The sequence below is a fragment of the Magnolia sinica genome, chromosome 11 (assembly GCF_029962835.1).
Source record: "Magnolia sinica isolate HGM2019 chromosome 11, MsV1, whole genome shotgun sequence".
Classification (NCBI taxonomy): Eukaryota; Viridiplantae; Streptophyta; class Magnoliopsida; order Magnoliales; family Magnoliaceae; genus Magnolia; species Magnolia sinica.
Genome location: NC_080583.1, coordinates 35411681 through 35426315, shown reverse-complemented (window position 1 = coordinate 35426315; position 14635 = coordinate 35411681). Strand labels below are relative to the sequence as shown.

Here is a 14635-nt window from a genome sequence, read left to right as displayed (position 1 = left end):
GGTCGCGGTCGCAGTTGTCCTGTTATGTGGGTCTTAGTTGTCCTGTTATATGGGTCTCAGTTATATGGATCGCAGTTGTCCTGTTATATGGGTCGAAGTTATCCTATTATATGAGTTACGGTCGCAGTTGTCTTGTTATTTGGGTCTTAGTTGTCATGTTATATGGGTCTCAGTTATATGGATCGCAGTTGTTCTGTTATATGGGTCGCAGTTATCCCGTTATATGGGTCGTGGTCGCAGTTGTCTTGTTATTTGGATCGCAGTTGTCCTGTTATATGGGTCGTAGTTGTCATGGGTCGTGGTTATCATATTATATATGGCCCACAATGGGGTGATCTGATCCATCCACCTTGTCGGCCAGCTTCCCGTGGGCCCAAAAAGTCCTGACTTGACCCCACATTGATGCATGTGTATAATCTATGCCGCCCATCCTTCTTCCCATGTCATTTTAGGGCTAGGGGCCAAATATCAGCTTAATCCTGTGCTCGTGTGGCCCACATAATAGAAAATAATGGTAACTGTTGAAACATCAATGGATCAGATGTGGGCCCAAGTCAAGACTTTTTGAAAATAATGGTGACTGTTGAAACATCAATAATAGTGACTTGGGCATTGTTCACTTCTAACAAACATCAATGTGGGCCCAAGTCAGGACTTTTTGGGCCCACGACAAGCTGGTTAAATGGATCAGATCACCCTATTGTGGGACATATATAACATGATAACCACAACCCATATAACAGGACAACTACGACCCAAATAAAAGGACAACTGCGACCGCGACCCATATAATAAGATAACTGCGACCTATATAACAGGACAACTGCGACCCATACAACTGAGACCCATATAACAGGACAACTGCGATCTATACAACTGAGACCCATATAACAGGACAACTAAGACCCATATAACAGGACAATTGCGACCGCGACCCATATAACAGGATAACTGTGACCCATATAATAGGACAACTGCAATCCATACAATTGAGACCCATATAATAGGATAACCAAGACCCATATAATAGGACAACTGCGACCGTGACCCATATAACAGGATAACTACGAACCATATAACAGGATAACTACGATCCATACAACTGAGACCCATATAACTGGACAACTAAGACCCAAACAATAAGACAACTGCGATCGCGACCCATATGACAAGATAACTACGACCCATATAACAGGACAACTGCGATCCATATAACTAAGACCCATATAACAGGACAACTAAGACCCATATAACAAGACAACTGTGAGCGCGACCCATATAACAGGATACCTACGACCCATATAACAGGACAACTACGATCCATACAACTGAGACCCATATAATAAGACAACTAAGACCCATATAACATAACAACTACAATCCATACAACTCTGGCCCATTTGGGTTGTGGTTTGCATGGGTTGTAGTTGCTATGTTATATGGGTCATGGATGTCATGTTGCATGTATCATGGTTTTCAACGTGTTCAATTCCTTTTCTACCAAACCATTAGTACCATAGCTTAAAGCCCACAATGGGGTGATCCGATCCATCCACCTTGTCGGCCAGCTCGGCATGGGTCTAAAAAGTCCTAACTTGGGAAATGTCCACATCTAACAAACATCATAGTGAGCCTGGAAGCTTTTAACAGTCATCATTATTTTCTATTTTGTGGGTTATAAAAGCACTAGATCAGGCTGATATTTGAGCCCTAGCCCTAAAATGACATGACAAAAAGGATGGGCAGAATGGATTATACACATACATCAGTGTGGGCCCATTTGGGTCGTGGTTTGTATAGATCATAGTTGATATGTTATACGGGTTGTGGTTGTCATGTTGTATGGATCGTGGTTTTGAACGTGTTCACGTCCTTTTCTAACAAACTATTAGTACCATAGCTTAAGGCCCACAATGGGGTGATCCATTCCGTCCACCTTGTCGGCCTGCTCCGCGTGGGCCCAAAAAAGTCCTGACTTGGGCAATGTCCACTTCTAACAAACATCACAGTGAGCCTGAAAAGTTTCAACAGTGGGTTTCATTGTTACCATTATTTTCTATTATGTGACCCACACAAGCTCTAGGACAGGCTAAAATCTGGGACCTAACCATAAAATGACACGGTAAAAAGGATGAGCATCATGAATTATACACATACATTAATGTGGGCCCCACGAGCTTGGTCCTTACCCACACGCAAAAAAGGATTCCGTACCCATCACTTTCTTGACATTAAATATGACTTAACTTTTTTTATTTTTTCTAAAAATCTATATAAATATTGAAACAAGGACAAAGGCATTTTGATCCATGTAATTTTCAAAAGCATGTCCAAAGGCCCTTCTCGTAATATATATATATATATATATATATATATATATATATATACACACATACATATATATATATATATATATGTATGTATATATGGAATGACCTAGCTGGTCCACGTAATTTATGCAAACTTCGAGGCAAGTACGGTCGATTGCCCTTTTCTGTCGTACCAGAGGTGCTGGAGCGAACCTCCTGTTATCTTCTTTCTACTGCCTTTGTTAGATATATCTTCTTCTGTCTATACGGATTCCACAGAAGAAACTAACCCCGCTTTCTGCTAGAATGAGCTGGTGGTGGGCAGGCGCCGTCGGCGCAGCGAAGGTATCATTCATCCATCCATCATCATCATCATCATATTTCAATCTCTGTCATTTCTCTAATCTCTAATCCAGACCATGCATTTCCTTTGTCCTTGCAGAAAAAGTTTGAGGAAGGTGATGGCACACGCCAGTATCAGAGCGTGGCCCTGATAATTGGCGTCACTGGCATCGTTGGCAACAGCCTGGCCGAGATCCTCCCTCTCTCTGACACCCCCGGCGGGCCGTGGAAAGTCTACGGCGTTGCCCACCGCCCCCGTCCTCCATGGTCCGCAGAGCACCCGATCGAATACATACAGTGCGACGTATCCGATCCATCCGACGTCCAATCCAAGCTCTCTACCCTCTCCGATGTCACCCACATCTTCTATGTCGCATGGATCGACCGACGCACCGAATCTGAGAACTGCGAATCAATGGCTCGATGCTCCGCAATGTCCTTTAATCTGTAATTCCAAATTCACCCAATCTCCAGCACATCTGCCTCCAGACAGGCCGCAAGCACTACATGGACTCTTTCGAATCTATTAAAAACCCACACGATCCCCCTTTACACGAGGAACTCCCCCGTCTACCGAGCCCCAATTTCTACTACACTTAAGAGGATATCTTATTCGAGGAAGTTGAGAAGAAGGAAGGGCTGACCTGGACCGTCCATCGCCCTGGGATAATCTTCGGCTTCTCTCCTTATAGCCTCATGAACATGATTAGGACCTTATGTGTCTACACCACAATTTGCAAGCATGAGGGGCTCCCGCTACGGTTCTCGGGCAACCATGTCGCGTGGGAGGGATACTCAGACGCGTCTGACGCTGACCTAATCGCGGAGCACCAGATATGGGCTGCCGTCGACCCATACGCCAAGAACGAGGCATTCAATTGCAGCAATGGTGATGTGTTCAAGTGGAAGCATCTGTGGAGGATTCTAGCAGAGCAGTTCGAGGTGGAGTATGTGGAATTCAAAGAGGACCCCGGTTTTAGATTGGCGGAGGCAATGAAGGATAAGGGGCCTGTTTGGGAGCAGATTGTGATTGAGAAGGATCTTGTTGCTACTAAACTAGAAGAGGTTGGGATTTGGTGGTTTGTGGATATTTGTTTCAATCTGCCAGGTACTTTCTTGGACAGTATGAATAAGAGTAAGGAGCATGGCTTCTTGGGTTTCAGGAGTTCCACTTCTTCTTTCTCTTCTTGGATAGATAAGGTGAAGGCTTACAAGATTGTTCCTTGATGTATGGATGGTGGGGATTATGGTATTTTGATGATCGATCATTTGGGTGATTTGGTTTTTCTTTGAACTGTGTTAATAAGGAATAATAAAACATGATTAGCTTGTTGTTTTTCTCTTTATTGCATATGTTGGATTTGTGATTTTTCTGACTTTTGGGCATTTGGATTTTTTATTTTATTTGGCTATTTTTCATTTTTTTTAACACATGTTTTTTTAAAACAAGATTGAAGGAAAACATGTTCTGTGGATTCTCTTCCCTTTGGCTTGTGATTGACCTTTCATTCAGCTTGTGGTTGAGCTTGAGCAAGTTCAAAAGTTTTAGTATCCTTTTAAAACAGAGCAGCATGTGTTGATGTTCATGAACAAATGGTTTCTGGACGAATGAATTTTTGTCCATCGGATTGTCTGTCTCGGTGATGCTGATGAAGGAATGAATTTCGGTACGACTGGAAACATAATAGTTGCTCTATCATAGTCGACTCGCACATTTCTTCATTGGCACCTCATCTTGGGCTTTTCTCTTCCTTCTGGCTTTTCATTAAGCAGTGACAAAGTGAGAGGATTAAGATTGAGCAAGGAGACTTGGGAGAATTCTCCCTCCTCTTTGGTAGGTAAGCCATGTGAAAGCTATAATTTATCATACCTATATGTATATTTAAATTAGATTTTTACCTTTTTCTACAAACATTCATATTTGATTTTGCTTGTAAGGCCTAACTTGTGTCTGTCATGCACATGGCCCATGTCATCACCATCAATTTATCCTACCCACTGCATGTGAAGATTTAAAAATGTTTTTGTACTGCCTTGTTTTAATATAGCAGCCTGTTTCAGCCCATATATCATTGCATATATGGGCTGAATTGGGCAGTGTCAAAGTAATCTGGTAGATTGTTTGCCAGCAAAGTTGTATCCAACACAAGATGTTTAGATCATATTGTCTTGGATAGGCTGTGAGGCCCGTATCCTACACCGTACCGTTCTGTAGGCTTCCGCGGTCCTCCCGGTCGAATGCTGGCGACCCACGACGCGTAGATAGCATTTGCGTGTATCCCTGAGTCATACCCTGTCAATCTGAGTCGGCTCAACCCGAGACTTGCACCCTTGCGACCGCACCGTCGCCGCGTCTCGCGCGTCGATCCAAGACCCAATCTAGGTGATGTGGGCCCGCATTTATTTTGAGAAAAACGCCACGCAAGTGAATTTCTACCAAATGTCAAATCAATCCCATCAATCAATCAATTAAGTACAAGCAACCCAACCCATCCCTCTTACACCACCTTACCCAAAGTCAACTCTCTCTCTCTCTCTCTCTCCACCCATCCCTCTCTCACCCAACATTCAACCCAACCCATCCCTCTCTCCTTACATCACTCCTCTCTCTCTCTCATTTCTCTCTCATTCCAACCAACCCTCTCATTTCTCTCTCATTCCAACCAACCCAAGGAGAGATCCAACGTTCAAGCACCCCATGAGAGAAACTAGGTGTGGCCCACCACTAGCTTATGAGCCAAGGAGTCCAGAGAGTCTAGAAGCTTTGCAATCGGTGGGTGATCCAATGTTGATTTTTGTTTTAAGGGCCCACTTGTTGTGGGACCCACTTGATGTATGCATCGTATAAGGGAGGGCCCAATAGTGGCGATGTCCCTCCCCTTCACGTTTCTTTCTTTCTCTTCTTCTTCTTCCTCTCTCTCTCTCTCTCTCTCTCCCTATCCCTATTTGAATGGCCCACCTTGGAGCATGATATTATCCACGTCGTCTATCACCTGGCGGTGGAAAACCACCTCCATGTAAGTGCATCCAGACCATCCAGGGCTTAGACATTGGTGTTGATTAAAAAAAAATATATATATTATATTATATGTGGTGGGCCACACGTGGGACCCACTTGATACAGAAGCAAGTTGGCTAGTGTATCTCACAGCAGCTATACAGGCCACACGTGTGGATCCACACCGTCCAGACCTTGGACGGTGGTACCCACCACGTTGGATGTGTTGTATCCACACTATCCAATCCTGGATGTGTGTACCTGGACGCTGACTTGTAAGGAAATAAATAAATATATATATATATATATATATATATATAATATACATGATATATATGTATATTATGTGGGCCCCACATGGGACCCACCTGCTGTGGAAAGCAGATTGTCTGGTGTATGTGTACAGTAGTAATAGCTGCTGTATCAATGTCTATATGTTTTGTGGGTCTCGCATGATGAGGTATGTGTTCATCCATACCGTCCATCTGACGGTGGACCCCACATATGATGTATGTGTTTTCATCCGTTCGTCCACCTGGATGGAGCCCACTGTGATATATGTATTTTCATCCATACCATCCATCACGGTGGGGACCCAGCCACATAACTGCTGGGTGACGACAGCAAGTTTTGTAGGTTCCACATGACGTATGTGCTTTAATCATGTCGTCCATCCATGTGGGCCACACTAGCTAAATAGCTGATGTACTGACGTCAGCAGTGGGCCCGATCATGGGTATGTGTTATATCCCAACTGTCCATGACGGTGGCCTGCACCACGTGTGGTGTACCCACCGTGATGTGTGCGTTATATCCAAACCATCCATCCACTTCATGATCCCATCTTAAGGCTTGAGATTAAAAATAAGACAAATCTATCAGGTGGACCAAACTGTAGAAATAATGGAGGAGTGAACGCCTACCATTGAAACCCTTTTGGGAGCACAGAGGTCTTGGATCAGTATGAAATTTGTTTTTCCTCTTAATTCAGGTCTTGTGACCTTAAGAACATATTGGATGGAAAATAAATGTTATGGTGGCCCTATGAGGTTTAAATAGTGGAATCATTGTCTCCACTGTTATTTGTGGTATGGTCCAGATGATCCTCCAATGTGATCCATTTCTTTTTGGTTAATGCTCTAAAATGATCTCTAAAATTAGATGAATGGTGTAGATATAATGTAATGTATGGGTCCCACCTTAATGTGATGTGTATTGGGTTCGTGTGAGCGGCCCATTGTGATGTAATTGCAGCTCGTGTTTAAGGCCCATTGTGATGTATATTGGGCCCAAGTGATGAGGCCCATTGTGATGCATTTGAGGGCCAAGCGCTGCGGCCCACTGTGATGTGTATTAGGCTCATGTGATGCAGCCCATTGTGATATATTTGAGGCCCAGATACTTGGCCCATTGTGATATATTTGGGGCCCAGATATGAGGCCCATTGTGATATGAGGCCCTATTGTGATGTATTTGAGGCCCATGGGACGTGGCCAAATGTGATGTATTTACGGCCCATGTGCCGAGGCCCATTGTGATGTATATGCAGCCCATGAGTGAGGCCCATGGTGATGTATATTAGGCCTTTGTATGAGGCCATGGGCTCACTATACGTTTGGCTCTATGTGGGCCACTCCTTAGGAGTAATGTTGGTTAAATGTCCACATTGATGGGCAATGATGGTTAAATGTCTACATTGTGAACTTCCCTTAGGTCGATTGTCGAGGCCAGTTATCGATGTCGATTATTGGTGCCGGTTATCGATACCGATTATGTGTATGTGACAGCAAATCATCATGATACATGCCCATACGTATCATCAGCATGTTTGTTATGAGATGTGATTGACCATTGCATATGTCATTGGGCAGGTTGTTATGGGACTCCCTGATAGGCGGAGATTATCTCACATGAGCGCACGGTATGCGCAGGATTGATGCATGAATGAATTGTGTGACTCGTGTATCTTGCATTGTGTGTTGTGATTACTATACGCCCTAGCGACATTAGAGCCGTACCCTCCATAGGCATGTTGTGGATGGCCAGATGGGACATCGGAAATCTGTTACTAGCATCGGGGAGTCATAGATGTTCCTGGGTGAAAATCTCTAAACCTCCGTGGCCAGGAGATGCCCCAACGTCTAGACTGAGTGGATACATGAGCACCTGAGTACCGAATATCAGTAGGCCGCATCTCCCACTGTGTCGTGGTCGGTTCGGAAGGGGTTATGTCCTTACCCGCCCGAGGGTAGTGGGCATAGCTAGGCTGAGTTTGATCAGCTCGTGATTGGGTTCGTTATCGACGTGCCGGGTAAATATTGGCTGTGTCATGCCCCAAACTCGGAAACCGGGTTCACAAAATTCCTGATCGCCAAATCCAGTACCGACAGCCTCCTAGTACCCCATTCTTGGCTCCCAGTGCGCGTATGCCAGATTTCGATCCTAGGATCCTACAAGGAGGATTTTTCAACGTATATTTTATCTCGTAAGAAGCATAACCACAAGTTTACCCAAATCACAAAGGCAACATCATATCACATATCCACTAATATAAACATTTGAATACAATGCTGAAAGGGAAATGCACATATATCGAAAATCAAGCTCCAGAAGGTTACTGCACGCTCTAAGCTCCACGCTGCTGCAACCTAACGCCACCTGCACGCATCTATTGTCACGCCCCAAACTCGGAAACCGGGCTCACAAAATTCCCGATCGTCGAATCCGGTGCTGACAGCCTCCGTAGTACCCCATTCTCGGCTCCCAGCGTATACACGCTAGATTCCGATCATGGGATCCTACAAGAAAGATTTTTCAATGTACATTTATCTCGTAATGAGCATAACCACAAGATTACCCAAACCATAAAGGCGACATCATCATCACATATCCACTAATATAATTGTTTGAATACAATACTGAAAGGAAAATACATATATAAAATAAATCAAAGCTCCAGAAGAATGCTGCACGCTCTAGGCTCAATGTTGCTGCAACCTAACATCACCTGCATGCATCTATCGTGCATAAGCTTATAGAAAGCTTAGAGGGTAGTGTAAGTTTATGCACAAGATAAGTGTTAAGTATTCAACGCAATGACATAATCATACAATGTCGAAATAAGCGCAAGGTCATGAATCATACATTATCAGAATAAGCGAAAACTTACTAATAGGCCCATAAATACCATCGATCTTATCCAGGTTATGCGACGCAGAAATATAATAAAAACAATATCATATACTGATGAAGCAATGTAGATCAACTATGCAATGCAGAGATAACAAACCAAATATCAGATGTCGCTGATGCAATACAATATATAAATCCTGATGAGTAAAATAAACAGCGTCAGTCATACCATATGCTGCGGATGTAATGCAACATGGGCCTATCAAGCGCCGAGAGTATAATGCAATATGTAAATCCTGCTAAGTCCGTCTAGGCCATATAAGTGCAGAAACATAGTAACCCAAAATGCTTAGTACTGTGGATGCAATGTGACATGCGATGCAAATGGAATGACTATACTGGAGTGTGAAGTTGGGATGATAGTACGTAGTATCGCAGGCTACGGGGTTCACTGCAAGGGACTCCTATCCAAACCAGTCCCATACCTAAATTTGGATAGCCAGACTCAATGTGGTAAACTCCTGATCTCAGGTTAGTCATGCGCCCAACCGAAATCCTTGCCATGCGAAAGTACACGTAACAAATAGTTATGTACCACCAGCCCGAGTAGATAGTGAATGAATGAATAAATATGCAATTCCTGCTCAATAAGTCCACATATCAGTACAGTTACTCTCCGAGAAATCACCGGGGTCTATTACACTCCAAACCAGATTGCCGCCCCATCGCGCGCAATAAGGTGAGTGGAAGAGACCTCACTATCCGCCTGCCAATATCGGGCCCGGCTCGTTGATAGCGGACCCATTCCTCGAGCTAGTCAGACTCAGCCTAGCATTGCCCCCTCCTCTCGGGCAGGTAAGGCCGTACCCCCTTCCAACCGACCACGACACAGTGGGAGACGCGGCCTAACGGTATACAGCCCTCATGCGCTCATGCATCCACTCGGTCTAGACGTTGGAGCAACCTCTGGAACCAAGAGGGTTTAGGGACTTTCACCCAGGGATATCTATAGCACCCCATGTAGAACAGATTTCCAGTGTCCCATCTGGCCATCCACGAAATATCTGTGGAGGCTACGACCCTGATGTCACTAGGGCGTACAGTAATCACAACACACAATGCAAGATGCATGAGTCATACAATCCAGTCATGCATCAATCCTGTGCATACCGTGCACTCAGGTGAGACAATCTCTGCCTATTAGGGAGTCTCATAACAACCTGCCCAATGACATATGCAATGGTCAATCACATCTCATAACAAACATACAGATGATGCGTATGGGCATGTGTCATGATGTTATGTGGTCACATACTCATAATCGGTATCAATATCGACATCGACAATCGACCTCGACAATGTGGACATTTAACCAACATTGCCCTCAAGGAATGGCCCACATAGAGTCTAACGTATAGTGGACTCATGGCCTCACATAAGGGCCAAATATACAACATCATAGGCCTCACTCAAGAGCTTAATACACATCATAATGGGCCTTTCACATGGGCCTAACATACATCACAATGGGCCTCAACTCGAGTCGCATATACACCATATAGGCCTCGACAATCGGCCTTGACAATTGAAATCGGCCTCGACAATCGAAATCGACACTCGAACTTGGCCTCGACAATCGGAGTCGGCCTCGATACTTGGCCTCGACAATCGGAATCAATCGATAATCAGAATTGGCAAATCGGTCACGTCAATCGGAATCGACAATCAGCCACGACAATTGGGATCAATCGATAATGAGAATCGGCAAAACGGTCACGGCAATCGGAGTCGGTAATCGGTAAATCGGTCATGGCAATCGGAGTCGGTAATCGGTCATGACAATCAGAATCGATTGATAATCAGAATCAACAAATCAATCACGGCAATCGGATCGATCGATAATCAGAGTCGGCAAATCGGCCACGTCAATCAGATTGATCGGTAATCAGAATCGGCAAATCGGTCACGAGAATCGGAATCAGTAAGAATGGGCCTAACAAGGCCTAAGGGAAGGTCACAATGAGGACATCTAAACACAAGGGCCTCATACACAACACAGTGGGCCGCATACTATCTCAATGGGCCTGATACAATTATAATGGGTCTTGCACAAGGGTCTCATATACATCAAGTGGGCCGCACCGATGGGCCTTATATACATCAAATGGGCCACACCACATGGGCCACACCAACGGGCCTCATATACATCAAGTCGGGCCTCATCATATGGGTCGAAAATATATCATAATGGGCCATGTCCCATGGGCCTAATGCAATCATAATGGGCCTCACCACCTGGGCCTTACACATCAAGTGGGATGCATTGCATGGGCTGCACCAATGGGCCTCATATACATCAAATCGGGCCGCATCATGTGGCAGGTGAGCCCGGCACAGCAGGTGGGCCTTATGAATCACAGAATGGGCTCCACCAGCCGGATATACTACGCATACATTACAGTGGGTCCCGTGGATGGACTGTATAGATGAAACACATATATCGTGTGGGACCCACGTCCCTGTATAGGACGGCATAAACAAAACACCAACAGCATAGGTGGGTACCATATAAACAACATGGATTATACAATACATGTAACACGGTGAGTCCCACACATGTGGCCCACCAGAGTTTTGAATCGGCCTCACGTGAGGATACAGAATACGTACATCAAGGTGGATCCCATCGTCCGCTGCCACTAGACGGTGGAGATCAAATACATCAGGGTGGGGTCCACGCGTATGGCCCACCAGAACTTTAAATCTGCTTCATATGGGGTAGAAGGTGTGGATCAAAACAGGTGGACGGCATGGATGTAAACTACCTTCATCAAGGTCTGTCCCACCTTCTAGCCATCTAGACGGTGTGTATAAGACACATGTGTACTGAGGTGCAGTCCACGTCCCACGTGTAGACATCACACACCAGGTGTGGTCCCACGTCCACCAATTGTACAGCATGGATGAGACACGTGCATCACGGTGGATTTCCACCGCTCAAGTATCTGGACGGGGTGAATACCACCTACACATTGAGGTGGGGTCCCACCGTCCTGGCTGATGGACGGTGTGGATAAAACATACACATCGTGGTGGGGTCCACACACGTGGCACATCAAATATATAATATAATATATATTATAATATATATGACACCAGAAGGGAGGTCTCCAGCGTCCAGGAAGAGATGGACGGCTGGGATAAAGAATACATGCATTAAGGTGGGACCCACGTAGCAGTGGCCCACCACATCATTGATATAATATATTATATTATATATAATATGTTGATATTATATATATATATATATATATGTATATACATACGTGTGTGTGTGTGAAACCGTGTGGGTGGCAGCGTCCAGTACAAATGGACGGCATGAAAATAACATGTACATCACGCTGGCCCCACTGCAATGGACGCACGGACGGTCCTGATTCATCACATACATCGTGGTGATGTCCCTGTGCATGTGCTGGACACAGCACACTACACCACGTTGATTTCCACCGTCCAGATCACTGGACGGTGAAGATTAAACACATATAGCCTGCGGGTCTGGCCCACCGGATGAAACACATATACCAAAGGGTGGGTCCACACGTGTGGGACCCACCAGCCATAACATTTATTAATATATTATATATATAAATATATTTTACAATGCCAAGGTCTGGACGTCCACTGTCGGACGGTCTGGATTTCACATAGATACCATGGGGGACCCACCATTTGGATGGACGGTGTGTGTGAAATACATACATTCAACATGGTGGGTCCCACCGCAAGGACGGTGCAGATAAGACCCATAAATCACTGTGAGCCCTACACGCTGCAGGTGGACGGTCTGCACAAAACACCTGCATCACGGTGGCCTTGCACCGTCCCAGCTAGTCCAGCAAATGGACGGCTGATTACACACATACATCATGTTGTGGCCCTCCTTCCAACCATCTGGATGGTAGGGATGCAAAGCAAGTGGACGGCATAGGTGGCAAATGGATGGACAGCGTTGATAAATCACATGTACACGTGGTTTCCACATACGTGTGGGTCCCACGGTAGTTGTCCAGCAGCAGACAGGTGGTTTTGAACAAAAACATACCTCATGTTGGGATCCACGGATCTGGATGGTGTCACGGGGAGGGATGGCCCACCGTCCAGATGATGGACGGCGCAGATAGAACAGATACATCACAGTGGCCCTGGATAGCATCGTCCAAATGGACAGTGCAGATAAATATATCAAGGTGGGCTCCACAGATCTGCTAATGGCGGCTGGGGTCCACATGACCCAGATGGATGGTGTGGCGCCGTAGGATTAGAGGTGGGTCCCATCGTCCAGTCATCTGGACGGTGTGGGTAGCCGGTGGAACCCACGGAACTGCTGTTTCAATATAGCGGCTATGCAGCTGGTTTAGTGATCCAGCCAATCTACTTCCTAAGGTGGATCTCACGTGCATCAGGGCCCACCGAATATTACAATATAATAATATATATTATATATATCTCCAGCTTCGAGGTCCACTGGACGGCCGGCTTGGATGCAAAGTATATACACCACGTGGGGCCCCTTTGGAGGGACGGTGTTGGATATAACCATACATCAATGGTCGGCCCTACCCAGTATGTCCAAATGGATGGCTGGATGGCATGAGTTCATCACAGTGGGCCACACAATCATCACACAAAGAGAGAGAGAGAGAGAGAGAGAGAGAGAGAGATTGGATGGTGGAGGGACCCTGCCACTACAGGTCCCTCTTTGATTCAACACATACATCAAGATGGGTCCCACATTTGTGGCCCTTAAATCACAAATCAATTAAGAAAATCACCCACCTTAGATCTCTTCTTCCTTCTTCCGCCAATGCATGCTAAAGCTCCAAATGAACAATTTCTACGGTTGGGATCAAACTTGGATGGTGGAGATGGGAGATAGAAGTGGGCCACACAAAGCTTCTCCCATGGAGAGCCATGGATGTGGGTTGCTTGGGAGGAAAAATGAGAGAGAGAAATGAGAGAGAGAGGTGTAAGAGAGAGAGAGAGAGATGGGTGTGATGGGTGAAAAGGTGAGTGATGGGTGTACTTTGTGTAAGAGAGTGTTGACTTTAGGGGTTGCTTGGGGATGGGGTGATGTGTACTTGACATGAGAGGTGATGTGTGATTGATTGATGGGATTTGATGTGATGTTCTCTTGGGTTTTGCAACAGTGCGGTGTTTTCCTCGAACTGAACACGGGCCCATATCTTCTGGCCTAGGTATCACCTCGGTGTACGAGACGCGGCATCGGAAACGCGGCGACGATGCTGTCGCTAGGGTACAAGTCTCGGGTCGAACTGACTCTAAAATACAGGGTATAACTCAGGATCGCGCGCCACTGCTATTTACGCATTGTGGGTGGTCAAAATTCGATCGGGAGGACCGCGAAAGCCTACGGAACGGTACGAGCTAGGACACGGGTCTTACGGCTCTACCCACCTAATAAAAAATTTCGTCCTTAAAATTTAAACCAAAATACAACCAATACAGAGCTCTCAAAGGGAGGGAAATCTTATCACAAAACATACCAACATAATCGAACACCTAAGAGATGGGGATAACACCCTCGAATCTTTACTTTTTACTCCCAAGACGCGTCAACAGCATCATGATGACCCCACTGATCCTCGAATCCTGGTCAGAAACAATTGAAACTGAAATACTATGCAGCCTTATAATCTCATCGGTAGGGAGCTATGTCTGAAAGTTTCTAAGTTATTCGAACTTGGGGATCTAACCATTCTAAGTTCTCAACAATCATATTGTGAAGGGTAGCTATCAGGAGACATGTGATGTTATCTTCAGGTATTCCCAA

General features: G+C 45.3%; 1 pseudogene; it reads left to right on the top strand.

Moving 5' to 3' along the window:
• Positions 1–2559: 2559 nt before the first annotated feature.
• On the top strand, positions 2560–4002 carry LOC131219028 ((S)-8-oxocitronellyl enol synthase ISY1-like; annotated as a pseudogene).
• The last annotated feature ends 10633 nt before the right edge of the window (positions 4003–14635 follow it).